The 5,099-nt window shown below is 56.0% G+C and overlaps 1 protein-coding gene across 1 annotated transcript in view; it reads left to right on the top strand.

Annotated features, from left to right (window-relative positions):
* Positions 1 to 5,099, top strand: part of AHDC1 (AT hook, DNA binding motif, containing 1) — a 31,013-nt gene that overhangs the window by 23,392 nt on the left and 2,522 nt on the right. The gene's annotated exons all lie outside the window — the stretch shown is intronic.

Genomic DNA, 5,099 nt, shown 5'->3' with positions numbered 1-5,099 from the left:
GATGGCATATACTCCCTCATCTCAGGCAGCCCCCGCTCCCAGTGCCAAGGACTGATTAAAAGCATTGTGGGGAGTAAGGAAGTGTTGGGGATGCAGGGAAGGAGAGTGGTGAGGAAGAAGAGTTAACAGAGGGAGTGGCGCTCGTTAACAGGGAGTGTCATTGTCAACAGAGGGCTTAAACAAGGACAGTGACACACTCATTCACCAGCAGGGCAGCGAGCCCTTTTGACCCAGGGCCGGGTGCGGGAGCAGTCACTGAGCTCAACCTCGCATCTTGAGCATCACCCCCACCTACCCTCTGATGCCTGTCCCGATGCCAGGCACGGCCCCTGTCCTCGAGGGCCCATGGAAGCTAACCCAAGCCCACAAAGAGCCTCAAGCGTCTGGGCATGAGATGGTAGGGAAAAGCAAACCTTGTGCACCAGGAAGGTGGGCCACGGCCCCGAAGTCACCTCTCTGTCCCTTTGGTAAGAAAAGGGACATGTATTCATGCTGGGCCGTTTGTACAACACAGCCTCGCTGGCCCTTCACAGCAGCCTGAGGGGTCGGGGTACTTGCCTCTTCCATCAGCGATTCAAATCTCTTGGAATGCAGGTGCAGCTCCGAAGGTTGCCCAGGGAATCCACGGGTAGGAAACATCAGAGTCGGAATTTGAAGCCAGCACCCCACCCTCATGGATCCTGGATACTGTGCATTGCTGGTCCCCTGCGCCTCTGTTCCCCCACCCGCAAGATGACGGAGTGGTTGGATGGTCCCCACAGCTCTGTCTGGGTCTGACATTTTAAATGGATTTTGAGGTTCTGTGAAAGAAGCTGCATCTGAGCTCAACCTTGAAGGATAGGCAAGATGTAGACACGCAGGAGACTGGGGGAAGGGCAGTTCCAGGCAGAGGAAACTGCGGGCAGGGGCAGGTCACATCCCGATGTGAGTTAGAAGAAGAAAGCTGGGAGGAACCAGAGCAGGGAATGTGGGCCCTGACTGTCTGGGAGCTGAGCTGACAGAGAGGGAGGGGGGCGGGGGGCGCCCCGGCCGGCAAACATCTCTAGTCCCTTAGATGGAACGCAGAGCCAGACAGACTGGCTCCGCCTTGGGCCCTCACAGCTGAAGATCAGTCCCTTCTAGACTCTGGGGACAGTCTGCAAGGGTGGGAAGGGCCCCTCCAAGGTGTTCAGGGATCTCGAGTCCCCCTCTCCTCCCCATTCCCTCTTGGGTCTGGACCTGAGGCCAAGAGAAATGTCACAGGTCCTCCAAGGTTATACCAGCTGGGGCAGGAAGCAGCTTCCAAGGCCACCAGCCAGCCAGGGTCAGCAGGCATGCCCGGACCTGGGCCAGGCCCTGGCCGCTCTGGGCTTTGTCTCTCCCTGTCTTGAAACCTCAAGAGGTCACCTGATGTTGCCTCTGGCCCTGAGCAAGAGGCCCACACCTCAGGGGTCAGGCAGGCTTGCCCGGGCTCCTCTCCCCACTGTCTGGTGCTGTCCTCTCTCCCGGCCTGTCTCTCGCCTCTCCTGCAGCCATTTTCAGGCCAGGCCTTCTTGTTCTGAGCCCTTATTTCCTGGAAGTGTAATCTCTCCGTGAGCATCCCCTCTCAGGCCCCTCCTTTCCCATCTCCCCGCATCTCTGTGGACCCGGAAGAACCCAGGGAGGCTGGAGGGTGGTGGCTGGGAACAGGCCTGTGGGTGCAGACAGGCCTCTGTGCAGAGCCCGATTCCATCCCTTCCCAGCCATGTGACCTGGTGAATCATGTCACCTCACTGCTTCTCTTGTGAGAATTAAATGAGATTACCCGTGAAGCACTTAGCCCAGTCCCTGGCACGCAGGAAGCACGTAATCAGTGGTTGGTAGATGAGTGAATAACATACCTCCTCGCAGTCTGCATGAGTCACACACCTCTGACCCTTTTCTCCAAGCTCAGGACTCTTGTAGCCAGCCCTCCTTCACCTGCTTTCCCCGCTTCCCTCCTGGAAGGAGCTTGTATTCTAGTGTAGGTTTGGGGCCTTTGGGTTTGGGAAACGGTGAAATGCCACCTGGTTACATGCCTTAACAGTGGGGCTGAGTCCTCCCTGGGGGGTGTCCAGAGTCAAGGTGAGTCACAGGTCCCACCCCAGTGGACCACCCCAGTGGACCTAAAGCCTGATGGGCAACAGGCCCCAGACTGCTGCGTGATCCGGGTCGGCTGGAAACTCTGCACATAGTTACCCACACCAGTTCTCTGTCTCAGTCCAGATCATCTGAAAAAAAAGATTTCTTTGTCACTTTGTCATCTAACTTTGGCTACCATGTGCCCTCCGTTGGTGCCGGAGGGCAGGAGAAAGTAGGTTAATTCTGGGTTCAGCCCACACAAATGAACCACCTAGCCTGAGCCAGCCATTGCATGTGGTACTAAAGGAGCCACTGAACAAGATGAGCAGTGTCCTGCCCTCATGGAGTTTGCAGCCTTTAAGCGGGTGTTCATTACAAGCATCCATGTGGGCATCACTCACCAAGGAAGGGACTGAGACACTCCCACCAGATGTACCAGAGACCACCCTCTTGAACCAGGGGCAGGACTGGCAGGAAGAGCTTCCGGTGGGGGGCGGGGCAGCAAAATGGGTCTTGAACAAACTCAAGGCTTCGGAAGCTATAACCTTGGCTCAGCCACTTGGGTCAGCCCAGCCAGCACCTGGCAGGTCTCTTCCCCAATATCTGTCCTCCCACTCCCCTCCCCCGGGGCCCATACCCCTGTTGTGGCTGCCAAATATCCTTCAGCTTTGTGGGATGCTGTGTCTGGATAGCTCCCCACTCCCGAATATTTACTGGATGAATTGATTCACACATATCTGCTCTTGTGGCTTCATTGCGTAACACCTTCTGATTGCATCCTCAGCCCTTCAGCCTCCTATCCTGGTGTTCTAGGCATTTGAGGCCGCTTCTTCAGCCCCGACTTCCTGCTCGCACAGCCTCCCTTCCCAGCCCTAGACTGTGGGGTCTGGAGAGAGCTTTCCAGGCCCCTCCCCAGCGTGCCTGTGCCTTTGCGTTGGCCGTTCCCTGGCCTGGGCCGCCCTTTCCTAGCCACCATCCATCTCCCACCTGTCAGGTCCTATCTTTCACTCAGACACTGCCGCCTCCAAGAAGCGTTCCAGGATCCTTCCCAGGCGCAATTAATCTGCAGCCCTTTATGCAGCTGTGACAGCTCTTCCTGGGAATGACTTCCTCACTGCGCCATCAGCTCCTTTAGGCGGGTTACTCATTTCTGTGCACTGTCCCCTCAGTGTCTCATCGTGCCTGGGACATTTCAGGGGTCAGGGTCAGGGTTCCCCCCCTCCTTGAGTCAAAGAAGGGCATGTAGACCAGGGAGAACTGTGAGAGAACGGGTTAGGCATCGTGCTCCCAAGGATGGAGCAAGGGTGGGGTGTGTAAATGAAACCAGTTCCAACTCTCATGGCTCCTGGAGTTCTCCCAGTGCAGCCCCTTCCAAGTTTATAGAGAGGAAGAGGGACTCACCCAGCCACCCAGGCAGGAAATCACAGAAACAAAGAGCCGGGATCAGCCAGGTCCGTGCTCTTGCCACTTCTCAGCTTCCATTCAATTGCATGCCCAACACATTACCTGTGGGTGACACCTGTCCTGACACAGGCATCTCCCATTGGGAAGAGAGAGATGGGTGTTAGGGGGACATGTATAGCCTCCTCCCAGAAGTAAGGAGGTAAGGAGTGTGAGGCTCCAAGAGGTGAGAGATATACACAAGGTCCCACAAGTTGGGTGGGCAGCCATGGGTGTAAACCCCGCTTGGTCTCACTGGCATCCCTCCGTGTGCCCAGTAGTGGGGTAAGCAAGGGAGGGTCCCTAAAGAGGGAATGACTGGCAGAACTGGAGTTTAAGGAATGCCTCTGGTCACTGGTGGGTGGATTTTGAAAAACTCTGGGGCAGGGAGAGCCACACCCACCCACGCCACAGCTACCCACCCCCAGTTGGAAGCTTTATCCCTAATAGATGTCTGTCTGGGTCCCGCCTACCTGAGAGTATCCCCATCTGCCAGGTATGTTCTGGGTCTCAGGTTAGCAGTCTACTCTCCACATTTAAGGGACTCGCAGGCCTGACTGCCTGAAAAACCTCAAGGGATGGATCACCTTTGGGCAGCTGTGGTTTGTCTCTGACCCCTTGTCTTTGGCACATTATCTCAGTGTCTAAAGATCTTCCCGCATTCCCTGTTCAACCCCCTTATTTTGCATAGAAACTGAAGCCCAGAGAGGGCAAGGACTTGACCTAGGTCACACAGCAAATCGGTCTCTCAAATTCTCATGCACTCTTCGCCTTCTGTTCCACTGTCGTATTGGATGTTGAGACCCCCCTTTCTGGAGGGTAGAGACTTGAAGATGGGGCTATACTTTAGACTATCCCTCCGCTGGTTTGCTTAAGTGAATGCACAAACTTGTGCTCCTTTTGCTGGGGAGAGCAGCTCTCTTTGGACAACCTGGTTTATCCGTGGTCTTCAGCATTTTAAATTCCTGCTCAACTCAGCTCTCCCTTGGTGTCCCCAGTGCCAGCCCCCACTGACAGGCAGAGGCCACTGAGAGACCTGGCCCCACAGACCGGGTAAAGCTGCTGGAGCACTAGGCTCTGTGGAATATAGCTCTGCAGCCCTTCATTATGGAGGTACTAAAAGGTTAAGTCTCGTGAACAATGGCCGGTGTCCTGGGGCGCTAGCCACGTGCTGGCATCCGGGATGCCCAGGAGGAGCTCGGAAGGGAATGACAAGTGCCCCAGTAGCTATGGTAACAGGGTGGTCTGAGGAGGCGTCTGGAGGTATGCAAGACCTGAGCTGGACCCTGAGTCCCCCATCGGACGTAGACTGGTCACAGCTATGTCATTCAGTCCCTGTGTACCACTGGCCCAGCATGTGCCGGGCGCCCTGCTCAGCAGTGAGTTGGAAGAGTCAGTCTTTCCCACCAAAGCTGGGTAAAGTGTGTTCCCTGAGCCCCCCAGGGCTTTTCTTGCCATACCCCCATCTCCCTGCCTTGTCATCCCCTGGTTTGGGGGTCTGCTTTGCTTCCTTCTCTGCTCTGTGAGCCCCTCCTGAGCAGGAACCAGATCCGTCTTCCTCTCTGCTTTGTCCCCAGTGC

Source organism: Bison bison, unplaced genomic scaffold (genome assembly GCF_000754665.1).
Source record: "Bison bison bison isolate TAMUID 2011002044 unplaced genomic scaffold, Bison_UMD1.0 scf7180017864516, whole genome shotgun sequence".
NCBI classification, from domain to species: domain Eukaryota; kingdom Metazoa; phylum Chordata; class Mammalia; order Artiodactyla; family Bovidae; genus Bison; species Bison bison.
This window is presented reverse-complemented; position numbering and strand designations above follow the sequence as displayed.